Source organism: Pangasianodon hypophthalmus, chromosome 23 (assembly GCF_027358585.1).
Source record: "Pangasianodon hypophthalmus isolate fPanHyp1 chromosome 23, fPanHyp1.pri, whole genome shotgun sequence".
NCBI lineage: Eukaryota > Metazoa > Chordata > Actinopteri > Siluriformes > Pangasiidae > Pangasianodon > Pangasianodon hypophthalmus.
Window position 1 is genome coordinate 3,482,013 of NC_069732.1, and position 22,007 is coordinate 3,504,019.

The window sequence follows — 22,007 nt, forward strand, 5'->3', positions numbered from 1 at the left end:
CGCTCCTGAATTGATGTGCTGTGTTCACTGTTCCAGTGGACACACTTGGCCCCTGGCATCAGACTGTTTCATCAGAGCGCTCTGTGTATGTGTGTGTGCGTGTGTGTGCGTGTGTGTGTGTGTTTCCAGCAGTATTAATAATGCATTAATAATCAATTGTGTGTTATCAAGTGCTAACACATGCAGCCTGCAGAATTAGTGAAGCCTCAGATGAGCTACGGGATCATTGATCACACACACACACACACACACACACACACACACACACACACACACATGGACAGACTGTTAATCGTTAATCAAAGCATATGAAATTTCTGTTCCCTTTGTGCCTATGTGTGTGTCAGTCTCAGTGAAGGAGGCGTGGCCTGTGTGTCTGTCAGTCTCAGTGAAGGAGGCGTGGCCTGTGTGTGTGTCTCAGTGTCACTGAAGGAGGCATGACCTGTGTGTGTGTCAGTCTCAGTGAAGGAGGCGTGGCCTGTGTGTGTGTCTCAGTGTCACTGAAGGAGGCGTGGCCTGTGTGTGTGTTAGTGTCAGTGAAGGAGGCGTGGCCTATGTGTGTGTCAGTCTCAGTGTCACTGAAGGAGGCGTGGCCTGTGTGTGTGTCTCAGTGTCAGTGAAGGACGTGTGGCCTGTGTATATGTCAGTGAAGGAGGCGTGACCTTTGTGTGTGTGTATGTGTGTGTGTGTCAGTGAAGGAGGCGTGGCCTGTGTGTGTGTGTGTGTGTGTGTCAGTTAAGGAGGCGTGGCCTATTTGCTTTTTAGTCCCAAGAAGGCGTGGCCTCTCTACCTCTGTCTTTTCCTTTAATTAAAACAGAACTGTTCCACAATAATGAATGAAAAGCTCTCTAAATCGTAGCATAATAAATCGCCGGCTGTTCTAAATTCATCTTTCGCACGTCAGATCATGGTTGACATAGCGAGAAATCACATACACGCACACACACACATACACACACACACACACACACACACATACACACTGTAACCCCACTTTGTGTGAGCTCTGATTTCCGACACAGTTCACAGCAGGAGACACTGCAGGCTTCGATCCCTTGATGAATGTAGCGGATGTGAGCCGCCTTCGAGAGTCGTTCTTTCATTCCTGAGGTGTCTCTGAGACACACGTTCAGGTCCAGATTGCTCCCGGGATGTGCAGCACAGTGCTCTTACTGAAATCGGACACCACAGTGTCATCGTGACTGGCTCTGCTTTGGAAAAGAGAGCATAAATACGTGTGTATAAATAATGACACCCCCCCCATCTCAGTTTTAAATAATCCACATCTAATATTCTCATTGTGTGATTTTCCCCATTGTTTCTGTGCAGCCTGTAATTACTGTAGATGCTCATCAGAACCCGACGCAGTCCTCCTCGGAACGCTGAGAATGTAAACGAGACAAATCCACAGGCGAGCTGAACGAGAGTTTAATACACAGCTGCACAGGACACTGCACTCACGTTATCAGCTGATATAGTGGCCTAAAATACTGTGTGTGTGTGTGTGTGTTAGTGCTGTCAGAAAGAACCTTTTTTGAATAATATTTACATATTTAAAGATAATTCATCTTACTGCATCTTTAACAGACTTTATACTTTTAGTCACCAAACATCAGTCTGAGGAGTCGATTCGTTCTGCTATATGACTAGTGTCACATGATTTAATGCTTTCTTGCATAAATTATATAAAAACATATAACATAAAAGATTCCTCAGATGTTTTTTTATGACTTAGAACTACATGTCATATGAATTTTGACTCATCAATAAGAATCACTTATATTAAAAAGTAAAATTAAAACAATAAAAATACCGAGATATGAGAATAATAAGAATATCGTGAGCCGGCTCTGATTCGTTTTACACCATCACACCTGAAAGAAGTACAGCCAAAGACTCGCCCCTGAATTTCTGCATCATCCCAGAGAAGTCTTTTCTCTTCTGCAACCCTGCGTTCACACACAAGTCGCTCGTGTCGATGGGAGTTTGTCACACATGGGCGTGCACCAACCGTTACTGTTGGCACTTATGGGCGTGGCCTGTCCAGGTTGTTGTTATTATTATCATTATTATTATTATTATTACTATTATTACTTTTTTTTTTTAGTTCAGATGGACAGTAGTAGCCAGAATGTATAACCCACCACCCATGATCCGATTTATACACACATTTATTTGCTTGATTTACATGTAACACGCTCTGCTTTGTACTAGCTAACTGTACTAGCTACGTACACTCACCAGAGGCACTGACGATTTCTGCTATTTCCTTCCAAGCTTTATTTTTCTCCAGAGACATTTAATGAGAGAATAATCGTATATTACAGGATAAGAAATGGGAAATATGGGAAATAATTGCAGGTAGGAACTAAAGTTGAAGAAACGTCAGACCACATGCGCTATCAGAATACCTAATTTGCCTAAAATTGAGAAAAATCTCGATTCAGATGTCGCTGGTCGCTGAACTTGTGTCTCCGTGTCACGCGTTTACCAAAAACATTGACCAGTCGTCGGTTTCTTAGTCTCTTGTTCTGCACTCGGTCTTTGCAGTACCGCTGTTCTGCCAGAGAGGGCGACGTTTTCCATACAGCAGTCTTAAGAAAACACAATATAAGTATAATTTTTAAGTTGATTCATTTTATTAAAGTTGATTGCTGATGTCATGTGTTTCTCTCTGACACGCAGCTAAAACCGGCTCACTTCTATGAAAAGAAGAAGCTCGAATCCTGACTTTCACCCCGTTCCTCTCCTCCTCTTCTCTTCTCTCCGCTCTGCTTATCCTCTCGTTTTTTGTTTTTTTTTTCCCCGAGTGAATGCGCAGCTGCTCTCGGCTCTTCTCCTCTCTGAATGTTTGATGATGCCGCCGTTTGTTTGGTCTCTGTGGATGCGACGTCGATGAGCCTGCGCCTGAAGCACGCAGGCCGCATTCACACGCGCATTTTAATGCAGAAGTAAAAAGCGTGGCGCGCTGTGGAGAGGCGTAATCAGGCCGAGGATGGAGCGTCAAGTGCTCCGTGAAACTCGTCTCCTCAATGCAGCACCGCGTGTGTGTGTGTGTGTGTGTGTGTGTGTGTTTATTCACACAGCTCCAGTCACTCAAATGCCACTCTCCCTCCATCCGGCTCCGCCCCCCTCTTCCTCTATTTACCGTCATCTCTCGTTCCGCCACATCCGCTTCTCAACACATCCGTCTCTCTTTTCCTCTTCCTACTCATCTCTCTTTACATTCCCTCCCTCTTTCATCCTCTTCATCATCCTTTTCTTCCTCTTTCACTCAATCATTCTCGCCATATTCCTTCTCTCTGCACCTCTCCCTCTCCCTCTCTCTCTTTCCTGCTTCTCTGCTTCCTTACTTTCCTTCCCACATTCCACCTCTTCGTCATCCTTTCTCGCACTCATTTTATTCCTTTTTCTCCCCATCTCTCTTGTCTCAATCTTTTATTTTCCTACATCTCGCTTTTTCTCATCTCTCTTTACAGTCCCTCCCTCTTTCATCCCCTTCATCATCCTCTTTTCTTCCTCTTTTTCTCAATCATTTTCAACATATTCTATTCTATCTCTATCACTCTCTCTTTCTCTCTCTCTCTTTGTGTACATTCCCTCCCTCTTCATCATTCTTTCCCAAACCCTTTTCTTCCCTTTCTCTCCATCTCCCTTCCTTCTATTTACTGTTTTCCTACTTCTCTCTTATCTCTCTTTACATTCTCTCCCTCTTTCATCCTTTTCTCACTCCTTTTCTTCATTTTTCTCTCCATCATTCTCACCATATTCCCTCTCTCTCCATCTCTCTTCTCTTCCTCTTTTTCCTACTTCTTTTTCTCACCTCTCTATACATTTTCTCCCTCTTTCCCATTTGTTATTATTCTTTTCTCTCTCGTCTTTCCCTCCACCATTCACACCCTATTCACACTCTTTTCTATCTCTTCCCTACCTGTCTCTGTCTCTGGCTGTATCCCCCCTTCTCTTTCTCTTCTATCTCCTCCTTTACCTGTTTTATTCTCTTTTCTCTCTCTCTCTCTCTCTCTCTCTCTCTCTCTCTCTGTCTTTCTTCTCTGTCCGTAACTTGCTTTCTCTTCTTCACGTTCATCCTCTCTGTTCACTTGTGGGGTTTTTTTTCACTTTCTCTCCTTCTCTCTCTTTCTCTTCATTTCATCACTACACACACACACACACACACACACACACACACACAAACACATCACTAACCGCACAAGCAGAGGAATAGATAAGCACAGCTGATGTTGTATGTTGTAGCTGTGTGTGTGTGTGTGTGTGTGTGTGTGTGTGTGCAGGACGTTGTGTCCCTCAGGCTGTGACATTCCGCAGTGTGTTGTGCAGTGAAGGCTGCAGCGTGTCCCTCTCTTCACATGACCTTTCTTTCTTTTTTTTCATCTCTTCTTAACCAGCAGGAATTTGGACTTTTTGCTTGTTATGATATCAGAGAAAATCTTTCTCTTTTTTTTTTTGTGGTCAAGGAGGAAGTGAACCTCTGTGACCTGCCCGTCGTCAAGATGGCCGCCGAGTCGACTTGTTCCCGGATGTTCCTGCCCTCCTCACTCTCTCACGCTCTTATTTATTTCTTCTCTCTCTCTCTCTCTCTTTCTCTCTGTGGTTGTTGAAAGTGTGTGTCTGAGAGCTGGGGATCACAGGCAGGTCTGCGAGAGGGAAAGGTTAATGGATGGCCTTTGAATATATATTGGGACAGAAGGGGGGGGGCAGCGGCGGCGGTGTTCTTTGAAGATGCCACTTCTGCACTGTCTGAGTGTGTGTGTGTGTGTGTGTGTGTGTGTGTGTGTGTGTATGATTTGTTTACGTCTGAGGTATTGGGCTGTGATGATCCTCTCTGTTATATTGAAGTGCTTGTGAGGTATAGATTGTGCATGTATGTGTGTGTGTGTGTGTGTGTGTGTGTGTGTGTGTTAACAGGTGTGTGTTATGGCTCTCCTTTGATACAGGGATATGATGATATGGTGTAGGGTGCCAACTTGTAAAAAGGGGGCGGAGTCATTACATATGGTGATGCGATACCCAGTGAAATCAGCTCATCTCTTTCCTTTTAAACACTCAGCACAGTGACGCTTTCATTAAAAAAAGATTATGATTAGATGATTAGATTTCGCATAATTTAGCCATAAATAAGCAGCTGATTGACGGAATAAATATGTTTTTATCCTTCTACAGAACACACAACACCTTCTAGGACCTTTTGGTTTGTTCTGTTTTGTTTTTCTTCATGTATGATGGTAATAAACGTGGCCTTTGGAGCCTATTAATTTCTTCTGTTAGACGTGTTAATGATCTGTTCATTCTTAGGAGTGTAACGATCAGGACTGATGCATCAGTTTAAAAGGCAGTGATTGAAATAAATCAAGGCAACAAACATAATACGATTATTATCCAAAAAGGACAGATAACTGTGCGTAAAAAAGATTTTTTTTTATTTTTAAACTGATGTGTAAATAAGTTTCTCAGCTATCATATCATATCGTAGCAAATATCAAATTGTTACATTAAGAATCGACTGAGTTTGTTCTTATTTGCTATGGAGAAAATAATATAATTAATTGTATTTAGTTAGTATGTTGTTTATACTGAAGTCAGGTAATGTCAGAATCAGTAGCTGGAGTCTTAAGCCTCTAGCTATAGGAAGAAAAATGCTGGTTTTGGTCATTTCTGCAGTAGCATTGGGTCTCAGCAGGTGGTAATGCAATTATGGACCAAACTATCTTTATAAATCTCTCTGCTCCGAGGGATTTCAAACGCCGCACCCGCTGCTGCGGCTCTCCAGTCATGTTATCAGAGACGCCTTTTCATTCAGTCCATAAAAATAACAACTGAGCAGATATTCATAGAATCTGAATAGATCATAGGAATGCAAGTGTTCAAGTCACATATTTAAACCAAACAAACAAACAAACGAACATGTCTCATGCAGACGTTCATAGAAATGCTTTGTTCGTTCATATGGGAAAAAAATGTGCAGACGTTCATAGAATGTTCATTCATGTATTTAAAAAAAGAAAACAAAAACGTATTAAAATTATAGAAATCTGTGTTCATTCACATGTTAATAAAAATAGTGAAAAAAGGGGAAAATGCATGTGTTCATTAACATGTTAAAAAAAATCAAAAAAAGGAAAAAAACTCTTCATGCATTTATAGAAATGCATGTGTTCATTCATGTATTTCATGTATTTAAAAAAAGATAAATAACAAAAAATAACAAAAAACATGTATTATGTTCAATAGAAAAAAAAATCATAGAAATGCACGTGTTCATTCACATGTTAATAAAAGGGAGAAAGTTCATTTATGTGTTAAATAAATAAATAGAAAGAAAAAATCATGCAGAAATGCATGTGTTCAGATGTTTAAAAAAAAAAAACTTCGATGTGAAAAGACCTTAAGCCATTTTGCTCGTTATAACACTGGAAGCTGAGAGGTGTGTGAAACGCCTGTAAAGATTTCCTGAAGGCAAAGCTGAAGTAAACAGTCCAGGTGGAAACGTGAGGAGGTCAGATACACGCAGAGCCGGGCGGAAAAACAAATCAAAACTGAGCATGGAGGAGTTGAAACGCAGGCTACAGGCGAGGACGAGGCGGGAAACACCCTGAAGTGAAACAGACCAAAGTGGAAATCATCAAACAAAAGTCTAGCCAGATTTCAAACGAACCTCATTTCCTGTGCTGTGATGTGCGTAATGCGGACTCGTGCAGTGGTGAGTTGTGCGCTTTACAGAGCTGGATGTGTGGATGTGTGTTGTGTACGACTGAAACCATTGGCTAAAAAATAAGCTCCTGAAACTCATTGGATGAGAATTGGCCTGAACACTCAGGAGAGACTTTCATCAAGTCCGTGGACAGAGTGAGATGTTATATAAGAGTCCTCGAGTGTAGAGAAGCTTCACTCAGTAGCATGACCAGTAAAAAAGACGGAAAGTAGTCGGCTTTTTTTTTTTTCATATAAAACAGTAGAACTTCCAAAATCCTGGTTACATATCATGGTGATGCCCAAGAAAGCAAAACTGGCTGTGATCTCTAGTTGGGAGGGGCTTAATCTCTCTCACTCTCTCTCTCTCCTGTCAATCACAGTGACACTAGCCAATCACGGGCATCTTTGAGCTCAAGTATGTGGAAGAGGGTGGATAGCTCTTTCCTCCAATTGTGTTACAGCAGCATGAACTGATGGAATGGGGTCTTGGAGATACATCATGAACGTAAGACGATCACTCCACGCACATGTGGGTGTAGAGACACCAAAAAGCTTTCTCAAATTCAATCGTAGCTGCTTAAAACAAGGAAAAAATATAAATACAGGGGGCCGGAAAAAAAAAAAGATCTTTACACCTTTGAATTGAAACAGAATTAAAAATTGACTAGCACTCATAGAATTACCAGTGAAGGAAATCTAGACTCATGAAAGTTTGATTTTTATTATTAACAAAGTTCCAAACGTTCAGTACAAAATCAGATCGGAAGAAGCGTAACGTGTTTCTGTGCGAAAGGGGACAGTCTCAGTATTTTTACGCCTCCTGGTTGAGTTTTTAGATTGGAGAAAAGTTGTAAAGATCATTTTAATTTCAAGTCTTCATTTCAAATAATTATTTGAATAAGAGCAGGAAAGTGTTTAAAAAAAACAAAAAAGAAGAGGAAGTAGCGCACTACTCATTATACAGAATATTAAATTGAACAGATTTAGCATTCAGATGAATATTAATGAGTCTATAATGTTATACAGACAAGAGTCTTGAGGGAAAAAAAGGTTCTTTGGATAATTACAGCTTCTTAGCTTCCTGCTTGGACGCAGTCTGTTGTAGAGTTCTCTTTAGAATCCTTAAGTCAGCGGTTTCCAAACTTTTTTTTTTTTTTTTTTGGACAAATGACCCCAAATGGACGTTATGAATTGGGAGCAACCCCAAGCCTCGACCATGCTAGTGTTTTTATTCCAGATTTATAATTTAGGACTTCAGTAACATTTGAATATATTATCATATGTCAGTAACGTGTGTGTGTGTGTGTAATAAAAGTGACTAAGAATCAAAGGAATATTCCTTGCACTGACTTGCTAGTCTAGTGTTGAACTTACTTCAACATTTCTTGAAAAAGTTTTTGAAAAATCACTAAGAAATGAAGCTCTGAAGAAACATCTGGCTAATCTGTTATTTAACATCACGCATGTAAATCCATATTCAGTAAATGTTTCAGCATATTTTCATGTTTATTTTTTGTTCCACTGACTCCGAGTCATGACTCTATGTTTTTGAGGAATTAGCTCAGATAGCTGAATGGATAAATTTGTCCATTTTTAAATCGCTGCAATCCTACACCCGTGTCGCGTCTCAGGATGGTGCAAAAGACTGAAATAGCACGTAGACTTTTTATTTAACTGTGGCTTGTTCGAATGTGTCTTCCAGAAACATTTCAAAATATTAGCACACAACGTCGTTCTTCATGGTTAGAGCGATACTCGTAATGTTAATGTGTAAAATAAATGAAAAAAAAAGCGAAGCAGAGATTGTGAGTTTCTCTTTTTGGGAACTCTTGCCTTAAGGTTTCTAAGTTTTCTAAGAGTTTGCATCACACACAGGAAACCGCAGAAGGTGAAAATTGTGTCGGTCTCTAAGGCAAAGACAATCACAAGGAGCCACAATCGTTCTTTTATCGTGAAGTTTATTAGATTTAGATGTCTATTATTAGCTCACAGGAATTCTTTGTATTTAAGCTGCTAGGACACAGTGAGGCTGAATCCCACATGGCTTTTCATCCTCTGTACGTACTCTACAGGTCAAAAGAATCCGATTCCACGTGTCAGGTTGTAGGGTTGGTGACATTAGTGAATAATTACTATTATATTCAGTATTAAAGGTTATTATTCATTTGTAAAGATGATTCTATTAATCGTACAATGGACAATATAATCTCGGAATGAGGCACAATTGATGATGGGTGCGTCCACAAGATAAATAGTAATCAACACTGAAGAAGGTGTGGAGAGAAGCTTTATTGTTATTTATTGATTACGCATGCCATTATCATACAAACAACATGCTATATGTCCAGCTTTCTTGGTATGGGTTATGCCTGGATTGTAAAAGGCACATCTGTACGTTACGTACCTACATCTGTAAAATGGCTGTAATATAACTCGTGTTCTACACTTGGTTTCAAAGTGATTCATAGAAAGCTGTAAAAAATGATGCGTCAAAAACGATGACTTAAAAATGACTAGCTTCAAGCATATGGTCATTAGCATGAAATACCATACATACATGCATAGATACATAGACAGTTCCAGTATATTATTACATTTATCATTTAATAATTGTTACCAAACAAATGGTTAAGGCTTTGGGTTACTGAACAGAAGGTCAGGGGGTTCAAGCCCCAGTGCTGCCAAAGCTGCCATTATTGGGCCCTTGAGTTGCTCCAGGGGCCGTATCATGGCTGACCCTGCGCTCGGACCCCAACTTCCTAACAAGCTGGGATATGCGAAGAAAAGAATTTCATTGTGCTGTAATGTCTATGTGACAAATAATGGCTTCTTCTTCTTTTGGGGGTTTATATTGATATCGTGTAAGGCTTTAGTGAGTGGAATAATGACTGTTTGTTTATAAAATGGCGGCTGATTCCAACCCTTTGAACAGTACTGTACTGTATCTGCTCACTACATAGTGTATAACAGAAACATGAAGAAATGCAGGTCCTAGCAGGTAGAACACAGCAACAGCTCTTAAACCGCTCTTACAGTCACAGCTTCTGTAAGAATCGTAGTCAGTGTTGGGATTTTGTGTTCTGCAGCACGCAGCCCGATGCATAAACACCGTCCCACAAATCAATATCGATTTTGCGTTGTTTCTGTACATGTTTTTTTTTAACTGACATCTATAGTTCATTTACATTGACATTTCCATTTTACCAGAGAACTCTTGGAGTTTTTTATTTTTTTTTGGGATGTCTTTATCAGACTGATTTGACAGAACGTGTGGGTTTTAGGGAAAAAAAAAAAACCCTATTCACGTCCCCTAATCAGCTCGTTAAAACGAGTGATGCCCAGCTCTCAGCTCTCACTTCCTGCACTCTTCACTCTCTTCACTCTCTCCTCACTCTCTCCTCACTGCGCTAGTTTACAGGGAATTCAGGTTTAAGCAGCAGCACACACACAAGTCACAGTGAATGACATGACCATTATTGCTCTAAAAAAAAAAAAAAGTTTGGAGTGCAGAAGTGGCAGTCGCGAGAGAGTGGGAGCTTAATTATTCTCAGCTGGGAGCAGGCACGCAGGTAAAAAGGAGGCAGGGTGGAGGAGGTTGTCCCCCGCCTGTTCTCATTCACAATGGGTAGAGGCGTTGCTATTTTAAAACACGCTTCTCTAAAAATCTCCTCATACTGTCATGTTGAAAATCCCAACACGCCTGTACCAGACCCGGCCAATAAAGCGGCGGGAACCAGTAATGGGGTCAGGTGTATGCCGATATCACGTCTTCGCATCAGCATATTTGACCGATCTATAACCTCGCCCACGCTTGGTTACCGTTGCTATGTAAGCTCGCCGGGTAAAATACGAGTCGCATCTACCAACAGTCTTGGTGCTAAGCAGCTGTAATGAGGATTAAAGACGAGTGTTTGTGTTTAAAAGCAGTGGTCTAGACGCTATGGGGAAAAAAAAACGTCTCCGATGTTTCTACTGAAGAAAAATCTGGAGGTGTGAACTAAACGCAGGCAATTTTTTATAAATTGAACGGCGGTCCCAGAAAATCGACTTAACTCCTACATTCACACTAGTAAGTCCTCGCGTCACTTGTAATTTGACTCTTGTGGGCGTGGTCTGTGCAGTTTTTTTTAGTTAGGATGAAAAACAGTAGTTTAGAAGCCGAATGTATAACATACAGCTAGCTATAGGATGTATACACACCACTTTTGTTATCGATTAACATTGTACTACGTATTCGTTTTGTTGACAGATTAGATTAGCCAAGCAAGCTAACTGTACTAGCTAGGTATGATCACCAGAGGCACCAACAATCTCTGCTACTTCCTTAAGCTTTATTTTTCTTCGTATTGTCTCTATACACATTTAACAGGAGGTCATATACGACAGGATAAGGCGCTTTTCTTCCATTTTTGTGCATTAGACAGTAAATAGGAATGAATTGCGGGTAGGAACTAAATTTGTGAGCGCTGAACTGAAGAAACGTCGGACCACACACACAATAGGATTGGTCCGAGGAATCCTTCGAGCTACTTCAGATGTCACTTTGTTGCTGAAGTCGTGGCACTGTGTCGCACACGTATGTAGTAAATGAAAAGTCGTCCGTCTCTTGCTAGTGTGAACCTCTGAATACGTGTAGCTGTCCCACAGTGAACACTGACGTACCTTTCACAAAGACTGCAAGCGGCAATTTAAAACGCCAAATAAACTGTCCAGTGAATAAGGTGGTGTAAAAACAGATGGTCATTTCTCCTGACTCCGCCCACTCATTAACACCCAGTAAACACTTCCATGAACAGCTGTACTTGCGAAGTCTTGCTGATTCGCAGCACATTTTTTTCCTGACCTGGTTATTATTTATTTTGTGAAGGTTAGGAATATGGATTTCCTGTGTAATCACTCTGCCTGCTTGTTTCTGACCTCCGCTGCATCACCTGTATCGATAATGCAATAATCATGTAAGGAAATAATAATCAGGATTGTTTTGGTCAACGCTGCAATCGCACAGAATAATCACCGTTATTCTGGCAAGTTAGAACCAAAATCAAAAGTTTTATTGCAGTTTTTCAGTTTATGATTTTAGATAAACAGTGCATACCATATGTATGAACCTCTAAGTCACAACTTATGCTGGGTGTTAATACACAAATACATAAATAAATCCATAGTTAAGGCAAGTCAGTGTGCAATCATGAGTACTGCAGGTCGAGTCTGGTGATTTTTAATTGATCTGATTTTCATCTGCAGTCTCACCGAGCCCAAGCGCTGCAGTTGACCCGACTGTTAGAACATTTTAATATGGACAGTATCATTCAATGCACCGGAGTCCTTAGACACCCAAGTCCAATTTTCAGACTGTTGTTCGTAGTTTGATTTGAAGAGTATTTACCAAAACTCGGACTCTCCAATGCAAGATTAATAATAAACAGATTTTTTTTAAAAAAGAAAAGCTTTTAATCATTGATATGATGAAGTTTTCTGTAAAGAGATGTTTAACATTTAAGGAAGGAGTCTCCAGTGTCAGCGCTTGGTAACAGAGCTAAGGCTTACAGCTCTAAGTTGTACAGTTGTCTTTGTCTAGTTAGCAGTGTTGTAAAGATTTATGTTTGCTAGACAAACACAAACTTTATAACAGTCAGGGGTGAAGATGTAACTTAGGGACAGAGGAGTTTTCGCAGAAGCGTTCAGGTTTCTTTATCTTTTTTAATAAATAAAAAATTGTAATCTTTGGCACATTGCTGTGGTGTAAGAGGAGTAAAACTTCAGGACATGCTGTTATAGGAAAATAATCAACTTGGTGGTGGTAGCAGTAACACATCTCACCACCCTGTCGTTGATTATTTTCCTTTAACAGCGTGTTCTGCACTGTTTTATTCTTTACTTGGCTCGTTTTGACATTATTTTGCATCACAGTTCTGTTTGATTTTGAGAGTAAGCTTCAATATCATGAACTTTATTTTTTTGTGCAGTTCGTCTTTGAAGGGTCTTTTGATTAGTTTTTGATAAGGTCTTGTTGAAGTCGAATCTCTCACATCCAACAGTCAAAGAATGAAAAAAAAAAAAGAGTCAGGCTTCACAGTGACCGACTTTAGCCATGGGTTACATTTTCTGTCTCGATGCAGACGTGATTCCGAATGAATTTCATGCAGAAAACAGTGAGAAAACTGAAGAATGAGATGTACGCTGTGTTCGTCGCTGCTTTAGTTGAGCTCCTGCTTTCATCCGCCTTCACACTGGATTTTCTTCTTCTTGTTCTTGTTGTTTAAATTTCTGACCTCAAGAACCAAATGACACCAAAATATGAGAAGGCAAAAAGATCCCATTTGACCGATTAAGATGAGTCACATGCAGAAATCGAATTGAAAGCACATCCAATGTGGCTTAAATCTGATTGAAAAAAATAGATTGGACTGCTCAAATCGTATATACAAAAAAAAAATCATATCTGATCCGGCTGAATATTAGATGATTCGATTTTTACGCCTGCTCTACACAATCCCAAATCTGCACTGAATATCTTACACATTTTATTCAACTCTCAGCCATAACGTCTACTGTGTGTGTGTGTGTGTGTGTGTGTGTGTGTGTGTGTGTGTGTGTGTGGGTGTGTGTGTTCTGACACCAGCACCTCCACACCGCTAACGTGGGTGTCAGTCAAGCTGCTAACACCAAACACTCTTGTAAATTGTAAACAAGCCTTAAGCACATAAACACGCACTTATGCACAGAGGATGAGAGGATGAAGGAGAGAGAGAGAGAGAGAGAGAGAGAGAGGAAGAGAGAGAGAGAGACTCGGATCAGTGCACAAAGAGGTTAATTAAGTGTCTAATGCAGTGGCAGGGCAGCCGCTTGACACTCATCCTCTTTAACAGGTTTATGGACGTGGCTGCGCTCTCCTGCTCTCCTGACAGTCTTCAAACTCTCCTCCATTCCACAAATGTTACTATAAACGGATAAAAAGTATGATGTGTCATTCTTAAATAAATAAAAAAATTGCAATTGTTAAATTGCTGTCGTATAAGAGGAATGCAACACCTCTGGACATGTTGTTATAGGAAAATAATCCATTTCAGGATGGGAACAGTGACTCCGCTTCATCACACAACCTTGTTGTTGATTGTTTTCCTGTAACAGCGTGACCCGGAGTGTTTAATTCGGTACTTAGCGGCAAGCTAAGCCCTGTTGTCCTTACTGTTGTCCTTACTGCATATCAGGTTACATAGAATTATCGAACAAAATCATAAACATGACCACAGTTTACTACGTTTTTCACGTTCAGAGTGTTCTTGTTAGCTGAAACGTCTATGTTTTTAGGGAGGCAGTGCGTTATATTTTTTAACAGTCTTGAAGGGAAAATTTTTTTTTCCGCTGAATCACTCTGACGTCCTCTTTCAGTGTGTCCGGCTCCGCCACTGTGGACCTTAATGTAATTGTTTTTGATTGGTGAAACGACAGAGTGATGCAAGACATGACCGCATGTGATGATTTGACAAACAGAACAGCCACTCAGTATATATATATATATATATATATAGCAGGAAGAACATGGCTGAATGTAAAAGTGCATTGCTGGCTCAGGTAAGAGTGAAAACTGCTGTTATAAGTACAACTTTAGTCACAAAGTTACTTCATGGAATGTAAAAGCATAAATGTAGCACATTACTACTGGATTTGGACGATGGTATAATATAATATTGATATCGTGATTTGTACACAGGAGTGTGTGAGCCGTTTTAGAGTAACTCACTGTAATCAGCAACTTAATGGAGGTTTACTTTTATTTTCTACCATTTATTTCTTTTTCCTTCCTTTTTCTTATTAAACAATAAAAGTTGAACCTGTTGAAACTTATCCTGGATGTCTTTGGGCATCGTGTTATCCTGGCGTGTCAGTCACATGACTTTTTTGTTATATTTAGGACTGAATAGTAATTAGAGGTGAAAGGTGGCTAAAATGACTCGCTTTACCTCGAAGAGAAGAAAGGATGCTTGGAAAAAGTCGATAGAATAGACTGTGATCCTGATGTACTTTCCCCTGAACTGCTGGTTCCAATTAAACTGTCTGCAAATGTATGAAATTTCTCAAATCTCATACACCTCTTCCTATTCTGGAGAACCTCAAGAAAAAGATCTGTTTATTATTATTGAGAGGCAAAGTCAATATCAGCTAACTAACTAACCTTTGCTAATGTTAGCAAGCAATACTTGTCGCTTAGATAAACTTCCCGGTTAGCTAGCTGATGCTGTCCTGCGTTAGCTAATAAGAATAAAGTTAGCCATATTAGCTGTGCAGGGGCTCCAGAGCTGGAGTTAGGAGCTGAAGATACTTCTATCAAAACAACGTGTTTCCTGAGCAATCCGACATTCAAACAATTAAATCTCCACAAACAGGCAGGTTTACCCAGCTATGTTAGCTAGCTAACTGGGAAGTTTATCTAAGGGGACTGGGTCGTTCAGCAGCTAACATTGCTAACATTACTAACATAACACTGCTATCATTAGCAAAAAGTACTTAGATGATATTAACTCCCTATCCTAGCATTTTCTGTGATGTCACACCATATAATCGCTGCCATTTTGAGGAGTGAATGCTATGTTAGTAATGTTAGCTGCTGAACATCCCAGTCTCCCCATAATATAGCTATCTAGCTAACACAGCTACGATTCAGCATGACAGGAAGAGATCCACTGTAAGAGTATTAGTGCAGACTAGATTATCAGTATAAGTGGAAATTAATCTAATCTGAAATAAACACTGATGCAATCAGTGACATTACATAAAACACAACAATTTTTTTTCATATCAACCATACTTTTGTTATGAAAACAAGAGAACATTTTTCCATTTTTTTTTTTTTTTTTCTTTTTCCATCAGGCGCTCTGCATGGCCTACCCCTAGCTCATATAATCTCCCGGCTCACTCGGGTCCTGATCCTAATCCTCCCACTTCCTGTCTCCCGCTGACCGGGCCTGGTACATGGCAGATTGAGGATGAGGAGGCACTTAAGTGTGTGCTGCGATGAGTTTTGTCCCTCTGTGTGTGTGTGTGTGTGTGTGTGTGTGTGTGTGTGTGTGTGTGTGTGTGTATGCTGTTATCAGAGTGTGTGTAATTGGGTTCTGTGCGGGAGATGGCACTAGGGCCTGCGCTGTCCGTGAAGCTCTCGGGCCTCTCCATACCCTTCAGCCTACGCTCCTGAAGGTGACTGCTAAAAGTGCCTTTGTTTTCTTATCTCACACACACACACACACACCCACACACACACACACACACACACACACACACTTCTCTCGAAGCACGGCAGGAGTTAATCAACATGGACGAGGGGTTTCTCTATCTGACACACACTCTGTCTCCGTCTCACTCGCAGTTTCTTCATTTCTTTCCCCCTCCATCTTTCTTCTACCATCTCTCAGACCTTTTCTGTGGTTTTTTTCCCCTTCACATTAGTTGTTTTTGCACAATAAAACTGGTGTGTTTTGTTAATTTCATGGGTGGTAGGTACTCTTTTACAGTAAAACATTGCCTCACAGATCCATTAAAATGGTGCTTAGTCAGACGGCGGCCATTTTGTTTGTGATGTCCCACTCAGGGTGATGAGAGCAGTTTATTAGTTGCCTTAAGGACAAAATGAAGAGGATAGATTTACTGAATTGAAGTTTAAATACACAATGTTGAAGATCCAGTACACTTACCAGACTGTAGATTGTTAGCTAGCTTGACTCTGTTACATAGCTAGCTAGAAATAACGTAATGAACAACCTACGCTAATAACAGGAGCAATATTAAAAATGTCTGATCATAAACTTTAATTACAGCATCAAAACAAAATCACGTTTCAGTTCTTAAGAAACTGAACAGCTGAAATTTGATTAATGTGCTTTTCGTAAGGAATAAAACATCCATGTCGTGCTGTTGAAGGAGAATCCAGCGATATGTCGGTGTGATGAAGCAGCGTTACTGTTACAACGCGGAAGTTATTTCCCTGAAGAGTTTTATTCCTCTTATACCACAGCAGTCTCTCAACAATTACAGCTTTTACTTATTAAAAAATGACATCATCCTTTTTGTCTGTTATGTTTAATGCTGTGGAACGTCCGTGAAACAAGTTAGCTACAAACAGTCGTTACTGAGAAACCGTAAAGCGTAAACTCCTGTCCTGCAGACATCAGAAACCTTACAGCTTTTCCTCCGACCGTTACAACACACTGATGTTTGTGTTTGTCTAGCTAGCATAAATCTCTGAGGGAAGATTAAGTACATCAGCTAGCAGCTAAATTAAACGCATGTCTACGAGGTAGCGAGTGCTAGCTAGCTCATTAAATCCAGAGGGAAAAAAAAGAAAGAAATTGTAATTTGTCCTCAAATTTCACGCCTCTTTTTCAGTTGATGTTGAGTTTAATGTTTAAAATTGCATCCCGAGACACAGAAACGACTTGGTTCATACGTTTTGCTTATTTTGAACAGTAATTTTATTATTTTTGGTTTTTATTTTGTCAGTCAGCATTAAAGCAAAATGAACTGACTTCAAAACGAAAGATTTTTTTTTTTCTTACTTTTTCCGGTAGAGCAGCACCTTTCTCGCTCACACACACACACACACACTCATACACTCCGTCTCTCAGTTCTGAATGAGTGTCAGTTTTATGTTTTTAGCCTCACGGTTTGGCTCAGGACTCACTCGCTCAGCCTCGTCTCGCTTCTCCTCGTCACTTTGGGCGGCAGCACAGAGAAACTCGTTATCCTCCACTATAATCTCCTCCTCATCATCATCATCTTCATCTCGGCTTTGGACAGAGGTCTCGTTAAGTGTAGCTGCCCGCGGCCGCCATGTTGGCCGTGAGCTGGAGCTTTAAGAGCACTCAGGTTTCACACGAGCGGGCCGTGTGTTAATGAGTCACTGAGCCGCTGAGTGCCGTCTGAGGGCTCGCCGAGAGGGGACGAGGGTCTGAAGCCTGGTTTATGCCTCGTCAGAAGAGCTTTAGCCCGAGATGAACTCCTTTTCTTCTTTTAAAGCAAGCTATTTGTGGTTGGCACATCAAACACGTGGGCGGGATAGTATACAGGAAGCAGGAAGTAGGGCTGGTTAAAATGATGTAATATTGATATTGTGATAAATTATCGTGATGTCTTTTATTATTTTTATTAGTATTATTTTTAAAATAAACGTAATTACAAACAGACTTGGAGCAGATGATTTGATGTTGAAATTTTGTATTTTAATCTCCTAAAATTGTAAAATGTTATTTTTATTGTTTTCTTTCCCCCCTTATTTTTTAGTGTTATTTTTTATAAATAATTTAAAAAATATATTATATAGATATTTCTATAACTTACTAAAGAGATTTTTTTAAAAGCAACACTACTGTATCTATCGTAAGACATGTTGTATCATATACAGTACATACGATATGCATCGCAGTAATGCCTTCAGGAATCGTGATGTGGTGTTTTTGTCATATCACCCACCCAAAGTAGGAAGCAGAAAAACCCCATTATATTGTTGTCTCTAAACAAAATGGCGGTGTCATTTGAAAAAGACCAGGATGTACCTTTGGTGTGAGTGTCACCTTTGAGTCTTGAGCTTATTGTGGCGTCCCTCAGAGTTTAATCCTGAGCCCCGTACAGGTCAGTGACACAATTGTTACTCGAGTTCGTTTTTATAATTATTGTTATTATTTTTAACTTCTTTTGGTCACCTGCTAGTTCCTAGTCACTAGTTAGCTCTCAGCTATCATATGACAGGAGGAGGTGACATGATTGTCACAGATTGGTTAGTGTCTCTCTGATTGACAGGGAAGAGAGAATACTCCTCCCACCCAGACTGTTTTCTTCCTCTTTTGGACTCCTGGACATGGATGGTTGTGGCATTGTCTGGATTTGAACTCGTGAGCTGCTGATGTGAATGTACAGATCCCTCTGAGCTTTTCACACTGTCCATTGCTATATGCAGTTCATCAAGAGACACCGGCCTACTGTTTCAATACTCTTTTTAACACAGCTTTGTCACAGAATCGGCAGGAGGGATCATGGGAAGGGGATTTTGAACTGAAACAAACCCGCTAGCCCTCAATAGTAACAATAAGCACGTATAAAGTGATTTCTTTGGATAAATTCATTTGGCGAGGAGACACAGGTTCACTGGACGATTGCAAAACTTCAATGTCAAGTAAGTTTAATTTACAATCTTGTAGTTTAGAATCTTACTTTTATTAGGCTAGCGTGAGTGAGCTACGCGCAAACTTTGCAATGCATTCTGTATGTCAGATCGCAATGATTTCTGGGTAAAGTTCTGCTCCTGTATCGACTCGATCCCTCGCCCTTCCAATGGGTCACCTAACACACTTCACTTAAGCTAATAGAGTACTGGGGATTTCCCAAGGGGAAATGGTGAAGGTTATTGAAACCGGAGTGGGCGGGGTGGGGACTATATCACTCCCTCCATCACTTTTCCCATCAACGTTCTACCGTGGGCAGCACCGTTTCTACTCTGTACTTCATCAGTGTTTCAATTAATCGCATCACATCCACTGCAGGGAGCACACAGGGTCGGGCTTGTAGCGGAATACAAATAACAGCATTACGTATTCCGAGTACAAAACCGCAGAATCTGTATTCAGTCTAAGACACGTTTTGAAAAGACAGAATTCACAATACTTTTTTACATTTTTTTAGGAGAAACAAACTTTAAAAAAAAAAAAAAAAAACACCACCAATACTCGTTTATTGACGATTTTAAAATCATAACCTTTTTTTTTTCCAAGTGGCGACGGCTCAAACACACAACCAGGTAAAAAAAATTAACAAGTCTTAAAGTAAATTTAAAAAATAAAGGGTTTTGTCAACTAATGGTGCATTTTCGCACGTAACAATGAGATCAATGGGAGCTTGAAATATGTGAAATATGATGTTTCTTTTATCTGGCCAACACACCGCTCTGACCACTGACGTAAAGCGTCGAGCCAAATCTGGCTACAGGTGCTGAGTGCTAAGTCAAGTCAAGTGGGTTTTTATTGTCATTCCTTTATATAGCTTGTATTCTTTAGGATGAAATGTCGTTTCTCCAGGATCATGGTACACCACAGAACAGTATGCAAAACAACATAAAGTGCAAATACACAACAGTGTGAGACGGGTGCAGGGCAATAAATACACCGAACAGAACAAGGATCTGATGTAAAAAGTAAAACCAAGGAATGTAATTCATTAAAAGCAAAGATTGTTAACCAGATATAACACTGGAACCGAGTACAGTATCTCGCCCATCGATCAGAATCAACACCAGGCAATTGTGCTTAATACAATTTTACACATACGTGTGATATTAACAAGTCGCAGTATGTTGATATCACACGTATGTGTAAAATAAATGACTAAAACTAAACCACTGACTGTTGTGTAGTTACAGAAAACTGATCCACGCCACGGTGGATCACGGTGTGCTACGAGCCGACGTGAAGCCGAGGGGCCTGGTTTATACTTGACGCATGTTTTTGCGTGCTCCTACCTATCTTATTTAAATGCAGAAGATTTAAAAGTGTCATCCACTAGACAGCATGTCAGAGCCAAATCATTCCTGTCTGTTGGGTTTCCAAGTCAAACTGTAAAATGTTTAGAGATTTCATGCACAACGAAGTTAAACACGCTGACGAGCTCTGTTTCTCTTTAAAACTCTCCGCTGTCGTCGTGACTGTTGTCATGGACTGCGTCTCAAATCGAAAACTCTGACCTTACATTCAAACGTATTTACCAAATCTAGAAAATCCAGAAGGCTGGTACACAAAACAGACCTTTCAGTAGCTTTGAAGGAGACATGAGAGGTTTTTAAAATTTAAAATGCTAACTGTAATAGGAAAATGGGGTAGTGTTATTGCTCAGTAATGATCTAGAATAGTTTTGAGATACATTGCTAATTCGCTTAGTGGAGGCGGATGTACAGGGAAGTTTGTCCTTTTTTTTGCTAAACTACGCTAATGCTGCATGTCAAGATGAAAAAAAGACTACAATAGCATGTATTAATTTAAATGTGGTTTGTCTGAACCTGACTCACAGTAACATTTCAAAATATTAGCACACAAAACCTGTCTTTGATATTTCTATTATTCATTTATAAAATAAATGAATGAAACAAAAGAGGAGTTTTTTCTTCCAAACTCATTTGTAAAAATCAAGCAACCCTACATGGGGTCATGACCCCTAAATTGGGAATTCCTGGCTTAATAATAATTCAGCAGTTGGAATTGGCTTTGTAGAATAAAATAAATTTCATTTCTAGTTTTGATGTCACTTGGTGGTAGTGTGCACAGTCGGTTTTCTGTTGAGTTAATGTTACCGAAAGCGTTGCATAGTTAGTCATTTTCCAGTTTGGTTACAAAATGGGCTTCTGAGAGGTGTAGTGTATCATAACTGATAACCCCTACCAACTAACTAGCTAATGCTAAACCTGAAGACTTCATGAGAAAGCATCGTAAACTCTATCCTTATGAGTCTTCCTTTATTAATTTGTTTTGCTCTCTAATTAATAGACTCTGTGATCATGTGTACATATTTCTTTTATTTTTTTTTTTTAACTCAACCTAATTTATTGATTTGATATTTCCCATGGCTTTTAAAAATCCACTGCCTGATTAATTATTTAGCGTGCCACAGAGAGCGGCAGAAAGCGATGACGTTCTCTCCGGGTGGAAAAACGAAACCTCGCTCATCATTGCTTGTATTATCCACAAATAGGCGAAAATCCCACTCGATACACGTCGCTAATCAATAACCACAGTGAAGAGAGAGTGATGGAGCATTAGCGGCTCGTTTCCTGCGCTCTTGTTTGTTTCGGTGCAGATATGAAACCCTCAGAGCCTTATTAGAACCCGTTTGACATTTCAGCCTTTAATGAACTCATTATCAGCGTATGTTAATGGCGGTGTGGCAGGATGTGCCTCTGCGGCCTGATGGCCTGCCTGCATCCTGCGTCCTCGACGTCTTCTCTGTCTCCATGTGCCTCATACTGTGTGTGTGTGTGTGTGTGTGTTCATGTCTGAGACCCTTGCTCTCTCCACCCTCAGGCTTTAATTACTGCATTTGGATAATGAGTCAAATCCAATCAGCCTTCTCCTCTGCTCTTAATTAGTATGGAGCTTCCGTCACGGAGACGCCCGTCTCGCCTCCTTCACACCGGCTGCCCCAGAGTCACACTCACGCCCTCGCCTCCTCCCCTTTCACCTCCACACTTCATTCACACACACACACACACACACACACACACACACACAGAGACATGCACAGAGATGGAGGTGGGGGTGAGAATT

General features: G+C 40.3%; 1 protein-coding gene across 3 annotated transcripts in view; it reads left to right on the forward strand.

Annotated features, from left to right (window-relative positions):
• Nucleotides 1-22,007, forward strand: part of adgrl1a (adhesion G protein-coupled receptor L1a) — a 216,086-nt gene that overhangs the window by 76,337 nt on the left and 117,742 nt on the right. The window lies entirely within an intron of this gene.